Source organism: Podarcis gaigeae (genome assembly GCF_964106915.1).
Source record: "Podarcis gaigeae genome assembly, chromosome: 1".
NCBI lineage: Eukaryota > Metazoa > Chordata > Lepidosauria > Squamata > Lacertidae > Podarcis > Podarcis gaigeae.
Genome location: NC_139678.1, coordinates 106865354 through 106881790, shown reverse-complemented (window position 1 = coordinate 106881790; position 16437 = coordinate 106865354). Strand labels below are relative to the sequence as shown.

The following is a 16437-nucleotide window of genomic DNA, read 5'->3' as shown; positions in this document are numbered from 1 at the left end:
CTGTGAAAACAGAGATGAAGGAACCCCTAGCATTGCACTGCACTCAGAGATGTTGATGGAGTAGCCTAGGGATAGTCATAGAATGCACATCTGCATAAACTGCCCAAGCATAACATCCAATATTCAAAGGTTCATAACTTTAGAAAACTTAACAGATGCTCAAGCATTTTCCCACCTCAGTGATGTATTTGTTTTTTCTATGCACTAACTTTCCTCCCACTGTTTCCTATGTTGAATAGGGAACAGGGTGCAGAAGAGATCATTTGTCTTTAATACAAGAGGAAGGAGCTGTTATGGCACTCCCTTCTTATGTCTAATATATCAAGAAAAAATATCCCCAAATTTCTAGACAGCATGATAAGTTTGGGATGTGGAATGCCAACCATGTAAAGTCAGAACATTTTACTGCTACAAAAAAATGGAGTTAAAGTTGAATTTATTGCCCTATGATACACTAGAGGGCACTCCTCCAAACACACTAATATATATTTATTTATTCATTTGCATGTAGATCTCCTAGCAGTTGTGTCACCTTTTGTTATCTCTTTGGGAAACCCATTATATAAAATGAATGTATGTTGATATAGACAAGAGTTAGTAATGTTTAACAGACTGTCAGTTGTATTATAGCTTGGCAAGCATTATAGCCAGAGGTGGTGAACCTGCTGCCTCCCAGATATTGTTGGACTCCAGCTCCCATCAGCCACAGGTGGCAGTAGGAGGGTTATAGTCCACCAACACCTGGTGAGCTTGAGGTTCCCCAACCCGCCTTAGAAAATAATTTAAGGCAGCACCAAGCATGTCCAGTGGAAATTACCTGTTAACTAGAAAACATATGGCAGGTTATTTATCCAGGATATCTATCAGATTCCATTGGTACTTGAATTATTTCCAGTCTGTCAAACTATATTTTGGCCAACCTACGAATGGCAGCTATACTTCAACTTCATCCCCGTTCCATTTAAATGAGCTATGCATGCATGAAAAAGTTAGGATATTAGAATTTTCCATGATTTCATATCGTTTCATATAGATGGAGCAATATATTGGAAGCTGTTCCTCCAGCAGACGCTGGGCAGGAAGTGGAAGCATATCCCAAGCAGTATTAGAACACATATTAGATACACAGAATTCCATCCAACCACTGCCGCTGTGCCGGTTGGCTTGCCCAAGTATGAGTGGGAGGTATTTAGGCCCATGATATCAGTAGTGATGAGTTACATAGCTTCTTCTGTATAGCCAAGCAATCCTCTGTGCCTTAGCTGTTAACTGTTATTCAAGGATGCATTGAGCATATCCTATCATCCTTCCCCTAACTCTTTAGAAGCAGCAAATAGTAACAACATCGCCTCTCCCCATACCCAATCTCTTCCTAGATCTTTTCCTTTCCACTTTTGATATTTGGATTATCTTTCCCCCCTTCTTGATACAACAGTCTTCCAGGCATATAGAACAAGGCTTATCAGTTTCACCTTAGACAGAAGATGTGAACTGATAAAGCATCACAGCAAGGTATCTTTCCTCTGGCCTGTTTCTTACTCCATGGAGATTTGATATGGTATTTTATGAGATGAAGACAGGAACACAAAGGAGCAAAAATGCAGCTCATGTATACTCTGTGGAATTGTGTGGATAAAGCCTTAGAAAAAAGTATTGCATTGTAAGTGGTATGTACTAGTCACAATCCAATGCAGAGGGTGAAATCCAGTGAAATCCATTCTCAGAACATCTTTTGATCAAGTGGAAACATCTGCAGACATTAGAGAAGGGGAAGTGGTTTTCCCTGATTTTCCCTGCAACCCTTTCCACACAGTTCTGGATGGTCCTCTAGCCCTCTGGAGCAGTTTTTAAGTGGCTGTCGTTTTTATGCTATGTATAAAGTATATTGGTGCTTAAAACACACTTTAAAAAACTCATCCCCTTCTCTTATGTTAACACATCTGCTGGATCAAAAGCCATTCCACAAGCAGAAGAGCAGTGGTGGGTTTCACCCAGAGTCAAGCAAACTTATATCAATGTATTTCAATACAATATGTATGTTAACATTAGACCATGAAATTAGCACTTTTCGCTGCTTAAACTCAGGGACCTAAAAGATGCCCCTCTCTGCAGCACAGATATTATAGTAAATCATTAGTCCACAAAAGAATATTCTGAAAAATAGCAATTGCAGAGGGTACTGAAAACATCATGACAGTCATTATGTATTTATAAAATGATCTCATGTCTGAACCTTTTCTATGCAAACAAAAGTACAAAAATCACATTTGTCTTCCATAGAAACTGACTCAGATGTCTAATATTCTTTCTTGAACATAAATAAAAGGAGAACTCATTATATTTTATCTATGTTGGCTATTCAGACATTTATTTCCTATTAATCAGGCTGAACATTAACTCTAGTTGACTGACTCTTTTTATAACAGACAGAATGTTGTTAAGTAGGGATGATTCAGCAGCTATGTTGATGTAGGAAATCAGTGTAAGAAGCAAGACAGCATAACCCAGACTGCCTTCTAGTGCTGACGGCATTCAAAATGCCTGCAACCTGGCAGTCCATGAATTTGGCACATGGTGCCAGATCACTGAAGTGCCTAAGTAATGAAATTTTGCTGATGTGTGTATAGAAAGGGGGGGGAACCTTCCCCAAGAGGTATTTCCCTTTTTACTTTGCAAAAGTAATGAGTATCTTGGCATTAACATCTTCAAAATGGGGGCAGTGTGAGCTGCTCTGTCAGGTCTTGCCAGTCGCACCATGGGAATTCAGCAGAATTACTGGTAATTAATATATGACATCAGGTGTATATTTTGGTGGGCATGGCTTGCCCAAAATGGCCTCATGGTCCAAATGGAAAGGCTTGGTGGGACTCATTAGCAGGGGGAGCTCTCCACCCCTGCTTTATGGCTACTAGCAACCACAGCCAGCCACCCCGAGACATCCAGGCATGTCCTCTACCACTGCAGCACCACTCAAGAATTTCAGGTGTATTCTGGAGTGAAAGTTAAGGATGCTGGAAAATCAGCCAAATGAACAGACAACGGCATCTGCAATAGCGCCTGTTGCCCCACCCCTCTGTAAACGACACAGAAATGATTGATTTCTTTCTTTGAGGGTGAAAAGGAAGCAAAGGTTAAGAACTAGGAAATATCTTGATGCCTGGAAGTATGCTGCTTCCCAAAGAAAGAATATCAGCTGACAGAGGGTGGGTACTCAAGTGGTCTTCACATATGCAACGAACATGTTAATGCAACTTAAGGTTTTTAAAAATATCTTCAACATTCCCAGGAGTGACCAAACTGCAGCTTGGGACCTGAGCAGTTCCAGTGCAGCTCTGCAACCTTATCTCCCTGTCTTCTCCTAGGTAATCATGGTCAAATTGGCAGGAAATGAGAAACTGGATTATCCAGGTGAAAGTGACAGAGTTGGCCAAGTCCAATGGGGAGTATGGTTGTGGCAGTGAAGTGACATGAGCCACACTAAGAATGCTGTGAGGTAGAAAAGGAAGCAATGGGAGCCAGAAAGCACCTGGGGTTTTATCAGATTCTATATATTTTAGATTATAAATGCAAACAAATGAGTTGCATGCAATTTAATTGTATGAGTCCAGGGCAGCAACAACATCCCAAACCATTGCATCATATTATTTGTGAAATGTTAAACCAAAAGTTATGATTGACTCAACTGGTTGCCTTTATTCTATGTCTTATGTTAAAAACAACAACAGTGTGCTGGTTTTGTATTGATTTTCTGTATAGTATCAGCTAATCATTAATCAGAAGTGCCTTAAATACTTTCAGGAGAAATGTTGAACAATTGAACAATAATTGTTGAAAACAATTTCAATATTTGTTGAAAACAATAATCAAGTTGAAAAAGGACCATATTTTTACCATAGCTTTTCACTAGTTATTTTTTTCTATTGATACCTCTTCTGTTTAAAACTTGTCCCATGTTATAATAATAATAATAATAATAATAATAATAATAATAATAATAATTTATTATTTATACCCCACCCATCTTGCTGGGTTTCCCCTGCCACTCTGGGCAGCTTCCAACAAAATATTAAAATACTGTAATACATCAAACATTAAAAGCTTCCCTAAACAGGGCTGTCTTCAGATGTCTTCTAAAAGTCTGGTAGTTGTTGTTCTCTTTGACATCGGTGGGAGGGCGTTCCACAGGGAGGGCACCACTACCGAGAAGGCCCTCTGCCTGGTTCCCTGTAACTTGGCTTCTCACAGTGAGGGAATCGCCAAAAGGCCCTCGGTGCTGGACCTCAGTGCCCGGGCAGAACGAAGGGGGTGGAGATGCTCCTTCAGATATACTGGACTGAGGTTATTATAAAATCCAAAGTCATTATCCTTATTTGTGTGTATAAATTAGCAGTCTTGGTGATCATTATAAAGGCATATATCTTGAGACAGAAGCCTGGCCACAAAAATGCAACCATGTACTGTAAGTCAGTCAAGACTTCAAGTTCTTTATTCAGATTGTTATCATTTTGGTGATTAAGCCTATTATTGCTTTAAAAAAAATGAACACCAAAAACAGATTTATCTTCAGACTTGCAGAAAGTTCCAATGATAAAATTCCTGATCTCTTTTACATAGGAAACAGGTGGATAAAGGCTTTAGCTTTTTGTGCCTTACTGAGTCAGAAACCTGGGAAAGAATTAATCGGTCAAAGGTTTTTGTTCTTGAAGAAACTGCAGCTGTTGTGGGTTGTAACTGTTCACCCACATAGTGGTTTGGGCTGAATTGCATTCCATTGACTAAACTGGAAGTGCACTAGACCAGAACATCAGGTGCCAGAAATGATCAAACTAAAATATTTCATACTTATGGCACTGACCCATCTTTTGAGCTCCTCTCTCCTTCCAGTCCCACCCACCAGCCTCTACCCCATGCCATCCTTTGCATGTCTCCACTTTATCCCTTATGAATTCCACAAAGTCAATTTGTACAATGTTGGTGTCACAGAGGAATTCACTTAAAAAGCTTCTCTGTGCCAGGGACAATAGGCAGCATTCCATATGGCATCTACCCAGGCCAGATCAGGGGGGGTGGAGGTGGTAAAAGAGGGGCACATGCTGCAGGCAGCAGATCCTCCAAGTGTCCCTATTTTCCAGGGACAGTCATGGATTTACATAAGCCGTCCCAGTTTCTGATTTGATCCCGGAATGTTTTCCTTGGAACGTCCTTATTTAAATTGGAGAAATGTTTGAGGGTATGGTGGCAGCAGGTGAGGGGTGGCAGCAAACAGCAAACTACCTCCTCCCTTTTTCATACCTGTAGCAATGCAGAAGTGAGTCCTTTTGAAATGGGCTTCTTTTGAGGGTATGTACTCTGCTCAGGGGTTGAGGAGGAAAGGAACAGCTAGCTAGGACAAGAAGGTGCGCAGGGAGGAGCAGAGTTGCCAAAGAAAGCAGCAGCAGAAAAAAATCAGCCAGCAAGGTGACACAGATATTTATGGAAATCCCCAACTTATGATTCCCAGCAACTAGTATACTGATGCATACTGCCGTCAACAGTGAAGATAGAATACCACTCCCTGAATTTAATTTTTTAGTGCAGCTAAACTCCCTGAATTTATCCGATTCTCTTTTGAAAGCCACATGGAAGCTTTTCCAGAGGCTTCCATTGGGCACCCTGAACATGCAAACAATACACCTATTATAGCCACTTTCCTGCTACCACACTGGATACTTCCGCTCTGTTTACAGGTAGGTAGCCGTGTTGGTCTGCCGTAGTTGAAACAAAATAAACAAATTCCTTCCAGTAGCACCTTAGAGACCAACTAAGTTTGTTACTGGTATGAGCTTTTGTGTGCATGTATCTGAAGAAGTGTGCATGCACACAAAAGCTCATACCAATAACAAACTTAGTTGGTCTCTAAGGTGCTACTGGAAGGGATTTTTTTTACTTTGTTCCACTGTGTTTGTGTACTTGCTGCAGCTCTCATTTTTGGGAGCAGTGAACTACTACGCGGTCAGCTACTTTCCAGCAGCTGACCAGTATTTCCCATCGAGTCTTATATCTCTTCCTTCGGCCTCAGAGAGAAATAATCAATCATGCACTTTTTCTTATAACAACCAGTTTTCCACTTTTTTTTTAGTGCAGCTAATTCTCAGTAATTGAGAAAAAGCAGCAGCCAAAATGGGGGCAGCCAAATAGCATTATTTTAAGTACCAAACAATGCAAAACACACCGTTGTTACATTCTGGTATGGCAAAGGCCCTTTTTGTCAAGCTATTAATTTGTACTTGATCTTTGGGCAAGTAGGGGAAGGCAAGAATGATTTCAGCTACCTGAGGAATTTTTTTAAAGACAACAATAAACGAAACCTAGGAAATCCCCTGGCTAGACCTACCAGCTTCAGGAATGTTCGTCACATTGCCTGGAGCACACAAAGTAGCACAAAGAACATGCCAGACAAAGATAATATTGTCTGTGCTTTCCATTGCATTAAGAGATGTGTCATAAACACCCAGGTGACCTACCTAGCCATGTGCTTGAGCATATTTGTCCAAAGAGCAAACCAATGAACTTTAAAAACAGCAACATTTTGCTTCATACAAGAGGAAAAGATATTGAGTTAATATGCTGTTGTTTATAACTGGAAGCTTTACAAAGCAAAGAAACCAGCACCTGTAGTGGTGGAGTAGCTGAAAATGAAATAAGAGGTTGAAAATAAAAGATAATAATAATAATAATAAATTTTATTTATATCCCGCCCTCCCCAGCCGAAGCCGGGCTCAGGGCGGCTAACAACAATCAACAAAAAACAGGGGATCAGTCTTGGTGAGTTATAGTATTATTGTCACCCTACATGAATGTGGTTACCAGTGCTGATTCCTGATCATTGGTACCGGTTTGGACATCACCCTTGAAGAAAATAGTTCTTTTCAGATGCTGTAGGGATGTGCTACAGGACACAATAGCCATCGTTTGGCACTGTGGGGACAAACAAGACCCAAAGGGAATTGGTCCTCTTCCTACCTCCCTTCACATATTGTGATCCAAGAGTCAGCAGAAGCCTGGGGCTTCCTCCCTCTCCTCCCCACATATGACCTCTTCACACACACCCAAAATTTGGCCCTGAGTGGGTCAGGAAACCCACCCACCCCCAGGAAAATGCATGGTGGTTTAGGGGGGTTGTAATATACAGTTACTGATTGTCATGATTGTCATGACAGCACAAAGGGGAGGAGAAAGAGGATCCCATTGAGGGGTGTAGCTGGGACAGGGACACACTGAGGCAAGGTGGGGATGGGGAAGGAGAGGTTGGTGTAGGAAGTACTCATGATGTGATATGTTAATGTGTGTCTGTACAGAAATTCAGCACTCATGCTATCTATCTAACCAAATAATCAAGGCTCAAGAACTAATTTCTCCCTTCACCCCATTACTTTAGTCACTGTGCAAACCTAAAGAGTCTATCCTGACATTTACACATTGTATAATGAAGATAATATATTATTTCTTAAACCCTTTCCAATTTTTAGGATTCTTTCACTAACAAAAAATAAAAAATGAAAGCCCGCAGGAGAGAGTTTATTTGTACCCTTCTTTCTTTTAGAATTGGATTCACCATTCTTGTCTCCATTACTTCCTTTAGCAATGTTTGAAAGGCCGTTCCAAGGTCGTGAAGTCTTAGTCAAGCATAATGTATAAAAGGTGCTTGAACATCACAAGATTGTGTAAGTCATGTCTGTAAAATCCAAAGTTTGAATTTCTAAAACTTCAAAGGCCACAGTGTAATATTTTTGCCTGCCAAATAGTTATGTTACCAGGAGATGGCAGCACTTTATATAAACACAGCCTGTATATCAAGCTGTTTTCTAAAACAGCATAAGAAGGACTCTTCTCTGCCGTTCATCCAGCAGTGCTTCAGTGTCCCAGGTGTCCAGGATGGAGCAGTGTGTTGGGTGGCCAAAAGAAACAGTGCATCAGATCACTGGAAAAGACTACAGCAACTATAATTATAAGGGCAAACTCCCCAAGCTCTACACCAGGAGTGAGGAACTTTTTATTTAATCTAGCCTTGCTGGCCACCTGTCAATCACCTGGCATCACAATGACATCAGCAGAAAAGGGGGGGAAACAATGACATCAGCAGATAGGGCACTTTGATGTTCCAAAATTAACTGATGTGCTGTGGAGCCAAAGCCTGGTTTTTGCAGGCATCAGTTGCATGAGCAATTTAACCATGGAGAACTCACTAGCATAGTTGATCTAGTAGACTTTTGTTCTACCCTCCATCAGCACTTTAAGACTCCTGATTGTGCACCTCTCCCTGCTCCCCACGTATGACCATCAGGTGTGGGGCTTGACATGGCTTGACAGAAATGGCCTTGTGGGCCAAATTTGGCCTGAAAGCCTGAGATTCACCACCCGTACCCTAAACTGCTGCTAAATATGAGTCTTTCTGCCACTTGGAGAAGTTATACTGTCGGCAATCCTTTTGTTTTACAGTAAGCCCATGCATGGCAATTTAATCTCCTCATTTTCCCATGAAACAATTCTTGTCCAAAAACCTGCCATTTACCACAATAGAGTAAATCCTTTAAAAATCTATCATTTATGTGGTAGTTACTGAGATTTCTGTATGATGACTGTTTCACACATGCAAATATATGTGAAATATAATTTTTATTTTATTAGAGTTGAAAGGCAGGATATAAATATTTTAAAATACATGATTCAATTGCTTAAGTTCTTTACTAGCTTGAAATTCATATACTGTAATTCTTTGGTGTATGCACACATTAAGAAATAATAATACAGTAATACAATAGAAAGAAACACTGGAACACAGTATTCTCACAGGTAGGAGAGTCATTTTCCTCTCTACCCTTTATGAGTGAGCCCCATGCCTTTCATGTGTGGGCACAAATGGCCCCAGAAGGGTTAGGTGGAACTAACAGCACCCACAGGTCAGTGAAGTAGTCCTTGGGACTGCACATGACAAGCACATGTCTGCCTGTGGTTTAGTGAGTCTACACTTTGCGCTGGCAGGTTTGCTATACGCTGATAACATTCAATAATTCCTCCCCTCGTTGTCTTTACCAAGCCTTGTAATCTCCTGTCCAGTGATCTAACTACCCACAACTCATGCACTAATATGTGCTACTTGATTAAATCTGAATCCAACCAAAAGTGCTGGTGGCTTTCAGCTCTTGTCATGCTTAAGGAGTATTGCTGAATGTTACCTTTAAGCCCCAAGATGAACTTTAAGGAGCCACTTCCTAGTCCTGAAATCCTGTGAATTACATTGCCACTCTAGGGAGGCTTTCTCAATAGGTCTTATTTCTGAGTAAGCATGTATCTTATTACACTGCACATCATATGATACATACATTCAAACAGTCATTATTTTCTCATCCCTGACCCTGGTCACCCACTGCCCTGTTTCTCCTTATTTGTGCAATTGAAGAATGTCATATTCACATTTTAGGGCAAGTTGTCAGGAGTTGACATTATCCTAGGTATAAGCTCCCTCCCATCTAGAGAACCCAACTGGGATCTGGGAAGAGAATAACTGGCAGGTAATGGATGCCTCTCGCCTCCCTTGATGTATTTATTTATTTATTATATCTATCTAGCTCCCTTCCTCCCAAAGGAGCTCAAGATGATATACAACATAGTTCATTAACAAACATCAACAACACTTCCATGCTGACCCACAAACACCCACCTACAGTTCTTTGCTCTCCTATGGTTGCTCCTCTTTATTGTTGAGGGTGCATGGTAGTGTGTACGGAGTAAAGGGAAGTAAATTGGTGCAGGCTTCTGATTTGGATTGGGGCACTATGACTTCCTTTTTTCAGAACTGATGTGGACAGATTAAGCATGCATATAACATAAAATGTAAGTAGTGCACAGCCTGTCATTCCATACACCGTGGCTTCTGAGGAATATTTTTGAACTGTTGATAACCTGCTGCAGAACAGTTACCGGCATACACACACACACACACACACACACACACACACAAAACACCCTAATATATTATTTCTCTAAGCAAAATAGCAAATGCCCTTCTGACTTTAAAATCAGTAGAAGACAAGCTGCCATTTCCTGCCAAGGTTTGATCGCCATTCAGGCCACCTGCATATTCTTGCATTGCAGAGGTTTCAACTTCAACTACAGAAACCTCTGGGTCCAACTTTATGATTCCATGATTTTGAAGCCATTGTACTGTGACTCATAAATGTAAACTAAAAACGCTCTTCAGTTTGCTTACTTTCTTGCTCCCCCCCTGCCCCTGCTTCTTACCCCTTATGATTACTCGCCTTGTGTTTACCGAGGGTGAGGACGTGATTTTTCAATCTGAATATGGCATGTCACTGCACCTCACTACAAGCAGCCTAGGGAACCATTTGAGAGATGTTGTGAGTCATATTTCCTCCAATAGTCATCTTTAGGACTTGTGGAGTAAACTCCCTTGCATATAAAGCTATTAACTCTTGAAATCAAAACTATGTTGGTAATTGAACGGGGGCAGAGTTCAGAGGGAGCTGCAACTGGGGTCAATCTTAAGGGTAGGTGAATCCGTCAATGTGAGTTTCTCGTTTTTCCAGTCTTCCACATTTCACATAAGTTTGTGATTTTATTTTTATTCCTTGTGAAAATTCAGCAACATTTTTGTTCACCATTTCCACATATAGGCACATTTTATCTTATTTTGGTACCCATTAGTTGGCTGGGAACATGCACTTCAAAATTCAGAGAGATGCCAGTTTTGAAGGATGTATGTATTTCAGTTCTCTTGTTGTTTTGGAATGTGCAAATTAGTTAAGTTTGCCTTTCACTTGCAAATGAATCAGATTTCTCTCTTCTCCCGAGTCGGCACCCAGTTGTCTGTGGTGGGTCTGTATTATAGCCAGCCTAAGACTCTTTGCTGCCTGAGGAGGAGTAAATAGCACTCCATCCCCTCCAGTCAAGGCACAGAGCACCAGAGCCTAGCCAAGTCTGAACCAGTAAATTCCACATGCATCACTCCATCACCCTGGCAGCACAAAGACAACAATAATATATTAAATAACTAACTATCTTCTGCCCTTTCATGACATCCAGTTCAGGGCTGCCTTAGGTAGGCTTAGCTCTGTGCCACAACAGAAAAGTTGCCTCTACACATAATATATTCAGCTATTCAAAAATTAGCCACTTATTTACCTTCCTGGCCTGAAAGCTTTGCTGTTGTTTTTTAACATACCATTTCTTTCTTTCTTTCTTTCTTTCTTTCTTTCTTTCTTTCTTTCTTTCTTTCTTTCTTTCCTGGTCAGATGTCAATCCCATTTGCATGTCTGGCTATTTTCTTTCACCAGTGAAGAGCGATGTGAAGTTTGTCCCCCTTTCTGCTCCATTTCTTCTCTTCTATACTCCCTGCCACTTCATCTCAGGGAATCAAAAGAACCCATAGTATTCGCAGCAGTGGAACGTATTTATTTCTTCGTTTGATTATTTAGCCATTTTTTGAACTGTCCCTTCACCGAAAACATTCACAGGGCACTTTATTTTTTTTAAAAGCAAGAAAGTAATTGTAAAGATATAGCCCACATTTAAGAAAAACATTGAAGCAATTCTCATAAATTACACAAATGGCATAATTAAAAACACGGTGGCCAAGTAGATGCCTGAGGAAAAACCACAAGCATGACCCTGAGTACAAGAGCACTCTCCCCTCCTGTGGTTTCCAGCAAATGGTATTCAGAAACATTACTGCCTCCAACTGTGGAGGCAGAGCATAAACATCATGACTAGTAGCCTTCAAAAGCTCTCTCCACCATGAATTTGTCTAATTCTCCTTTAACTCCATCTAGGTATATGGCCACCACTGTTTCCTGTGAGTACAAATTCCATTGTTAAAGAATGTGCTTCACGATGGAGATCTTTCATTTATCTGTCTGGAATCTTCTGATATTCCACTTCATTGGATGCCCATGAGTTCTAGTGTTGGGAGGGAGGGGGTTTCTCTATCCACGTTCTCCATGCCATGAATAATTTTAATTGCAAATTGGTTTGTTTGTTTTTTATGGTAAAGTGCATTGCGAGTCATTAGTTGGGTATAAATATAGCCAGTGATGAAAGCATGAGTGAGTGAATGAATGCTTAGCAGGAGTACCATAGAAAGGAAATGGCTTGCAGTGAAAGGGGTTTTCCTCCCAAATGATCCACTGAGTGTCCTGACTTCACCATGACTCCTACTCATGCCTAATCAGATAAATTCAGGCTCTTAATGCAGGGAACAGTAGTTATCATCTGAAGGGCATAGCTCTCACCATTCAGGTAACAGGTGAGTCAAGGCCTCTAGCCTGGGAAAGGGACATAAATAGCATTGTAATAAAGCAGCTGACTGGAGCTTAATGTTGGGCGGGGGTGAGCTAAAATAGCAAGGATATTGTTTCAGATGTCAATTGGGGATGAGACAAAAGTTTTCAGGAAGTTGTGCTTCAGCAAAATCTAAAATCCTGTTCTTTGATTCGTTCAGGGATATATTTAAAGTGTGTGAGAGTGAAAGAGAGCACATTTTTGTTTCATATAGTCAGCGCTTTTTTTCTAAAAAAAATGTTTAGGGGTACCCTCATTTTCTTACTCATATTGAAATACCGCCCCTCAATGAGGCCAAACTTAAATTCACAAAATGTTTAGGGGTGTGCGTACCCCCAGGGGAAAAGCACTGCATATAGTTATCGTGAGATGTTAAGCAAAGAGACTTGTGCCTTTGATGTGCTTAGCACACCAAACAGGCCCCAAAATCCCCATAATGTGAGGAATATGCTAGTCTGCCACACACAAAAATATCTTGTGTGGCCCAATAGTACTGCTCCCACAGAGGGTGCCTTGCCCTCTCCTCACCAGTGTATCTGCATGATGTACTGCTCAGGGTTTGCTCATCTGTTTGAGGGTAATTCCATCTCTCTGCCAAGTATGATGGGAGCATACATAGCTCTTCTGAGGCATTACCTCACCTCGAAAGAGACCGTCTGCTGTGCATCTTCTAATTAACAGGGACAACCAGAATACCGACAAGCAGAAACAGAAAAGGGTAGTCTCCTTTGAGGCAGGGCTGGCTCAACCATTAGACACAATGTTGTGCTTGCCTCAGGCAGCAGATGCTGTGGGGAGGGGCAGTGGTAAGGTGTTGGAGGACACAGCTGTGTGTGCCCCACAACTTGCCTTGCATACCCCTAAACTAGCCTGCTGTCCTCAGTTGCAGCAGAGGACACTGGCAGTGTATTAAAGTAAGATTTAAATGCCAGCTTCTGAACACAGTATGTAGGAGTGTCATCCTGTCCTTTGCCTCAGGCAGCAAAATGTCCTGGGCCAAGGAGGCACTCTAAATGTGAATGTTTTCAGCTGTAAGAGTAAGTGTGCCCTAGGTTTCCCATTTCTATTTCAGAAAATAGTGCCCCTCAGATAACAGAAAAGTGGGGATATTTTATTTATTTATTTAAAAAATTGTATACCACTATTTCACAGAAAAATATAAAAGCGGTTTACAATATTGCATAAAATCATACCGTAAAAACCACATGAAAAAATGAAATCAGAATTGAAATCAAACATCAGTTAAGTATTCTGGAAAGATATCTTCTTAATTCCTGCATAGACTTGGCAGAATAAAAATGTTTTCATAATAATATTAATAATAACAACAATTTATTATTTATACACCGCCCATCTGGCTGGGTTTCTCCAGCCACTCTGGTTGGCTCCCAACAGAATATAAAAAACATGATAAAACATCAAACATTAATGCAGGTGTTTAGAGGTTGAAATAGAAGGCGCTTGCTGAATCTCTCTTAGCAGAGTATTCCACAGTACTGGGCCAATGACACTAAAGGCTTGGTTTCTTGTTGTCAAATGATCCTCTCAAACAGGGACTGTTGCGGTCAAATGAACAGAAGGTCTAAACTATAAATGCAGAGAAGCCTCCATTTGGTTGGTTATAGCTTTATCCAAAGCAGAAAAGAGTAGATGCTCTGGCACAGCTCTAGCAACAGACACACAACACATGCTGTGTGGTTTATTGGAAAGCTTTTTTTAAAGCGTGAAAAATTGGAGACGGTAAGACACTCCTTTGCTAGGAACTGCCACTCCTCTCTGTGGGTTGGATTACAAGATTGATTGAAACTATTTTGCAAACAGTATGCCACATATATTCAGCAATGATGCAAATGTTGCCCCCAAGTGATACTTTCAATTAATACGTTACATAGAATGTCAGGAGGGATAAAGTTTTATCAGTTGTGGAAAATTAAATGGAGATTTCCTGATAAATAATAGTTTTCCTAACAACATGAAACTTGACATTTCTTGCTGCTTCCCTAAGTCAGAAGGGCATGGCACTAGGAGAAGCAGTATGTGAGAGTGGGGCAGGGGACATCAGTGAGCTTATTGTATAAGCAAGACAGCAAAACTGAACTCAAATTCACCCTTATATGCACAAAATATGTTTTTTTGTCTAGGCCAAAATTGTGCAGTCAATTTCCAGATAAAAATCCATCAATCAACCACATGATCTTGGCCTATGCACGTAGGATGCTATGCATATAGGTCTCTTCAAAGATCTATGGTCAGCAGAGATAAGTCTAGTGCACCTGCTCCATGCACAGGGCCAAATTAGGCCTTTCCAGTATTGCATAACCCAGCCCTTTCATGTCTTAATCTGCATAATTTGAATGCACTGAGAGATGACTAAAATGGAATCTATTTATTCACTCTTACATTTGACCAAAGGTCTGTAAATGGTTCACATGGAAGGTCCTTTCACAGGCCAAGTAGAAGGTATGATTCCTCTCTTTCTCAGGGACACTGACAGAGGGATACACTTATACCAGGCCCCAGACACTTAGCTTTTATTTAAATAAATAAAAAAGTCAATTGAACATTGCTAACAAAAGTTAGAAAGCAAATTGTGGAGGCAATTCTAAAGCTTCAGCATGTGACAGGCAGCACCATAGCTAAGGACACTTAATCACTGTTTTTAAGCAATCAGAGGAAGAAATGCTGACTATCTCTCCTGGGGAGGGCTTCCAGTTCAGCATGGGGATGGGAAAAGGAGAAGCTTGTTGTTACTGTTAGCCTGACACTGGACAGACTGGATTATGTTAGTTTAAGTACTTTCTTTCATGTCCACATTGTTTCATTCATTCCCAAAGTATGCTTTCTTTACAGAATAAAACACAAATTTGACAGGTGGGTAGGGGCACATGTCATTATGACACATGTTGGCTAGGTGGGCTGCCCCAACTACCTGTCAGAATCCATGCAAAACATTCTTTGAAGCAGCATCTCCTATCCTTTAAACATTGCTTGAGTAATGTTAAAAGGAGCGGTTGCTGCTTCAAAGAGCACTTTTGCAAAGAGCTTTAAGACAGCTCCCATGTTCCCATCTGGGCCTTCTCAATACTTGAAAAACCTTTAAAGGGGAAGCTGTTTCAAAGAGTGATTTCCAAAAGGCTTTAATACAGCATCCCTCCTCTGTCTGCGATTCCAAAGGTCTGAGACATCAATAGTAAAACATTTTTAAAAGCAATTTGTGAACAGCTAATACATTCTATGAACAGTGATCTCAGAGACTCAGGAACAGTGTATTTCAGCTATCAAATGCCTGGGTAAATAGAAAGATTTTTAAATTATGCATGAAAATCAATGAGAGGCAGCTGCACCTCACTAGGGAAGGCATTCCACAAACAGGGAACAGGCACTGAAAAGGCCCTGTCATGAGCTAATACCTACCATGCAGCCCAGAGTGGCCTCACCACCACCAAGGCGTCACCTGCCGATCAAAGGGTGTGAGATAGTTGATACTGGTGAGCGTGCACACAAAATGGCACAGGAGTTGATTTCCCATGCTGCTTGTGTGAGTATGTAAATCTCATAAATATGTGAGAGGTGTCTTTCCCAGCCAAAACGGGTCTGTCACAGCCATGCAGAGAGAAACCTCCACACACACAAAATCCCACTGAGGTAAAATAGCTCCTATGCTGCTTGATGTCCCTGACATCAAGGGCCTTAGCCAGCCAACATTTTAGTAAGCTTAGTGATTATATTTCAAAATGTATTCCAGCAAGCTGACATTCAGATTTGTCTCATAATAGTTTTTACTTTTTAGCCACACACATTTGCTTTTGCTCGTTTTATCCTTCTAATGCAAAGTTCAACATTCTCTGCAAATTTAATCACAACTTCCAACATTGCTGGTTAGGATTACACAGTGATGACATATACTTTTTTCCCTTTTCAGAACTGGTTTTACAAGGTTCATATCCAACAAGGAAGTTGAGGAAAAAATGGGATTTATACACCTCCACTCCAGGTATTTTACCCAAATAATTCCACCATTCAGTTAACATAGGGAACATCTTTGAAAAACAATACTGGGCCTGTATATCAACTCTAAAGGCACTATATTCCAACATCCAT

General features: G+C 40.8%; 1 protein-coding gene across 5 annotated transcripts in view; it reads left to right on the top strand.

Annotated features, from left to right (window-relative positions):
• Positions 1–16437, top strand: part of ITGB6 (integrin subunit beta 6) — a 68504-nt gene that overhangs the window by 9083 nt on the left and 42984 nt on the right. For 3 of the 5 annotated variants that reach the window (XM_083707416.1, XM_083707415.1, XM_083707414.1), the window contains exon 3: positions 16259–16330. The exons of the other annotated variants lie outside the window; for them this stretch is intronic. The gene's annotated coding sequence lies outside the window, so the exon portion shown is untranslated. The remainder of the gene's footprint in view (positions 1–16258; positions 16331–16437) is intronic. 5 annotated transcript variants of the gene reach the window in all.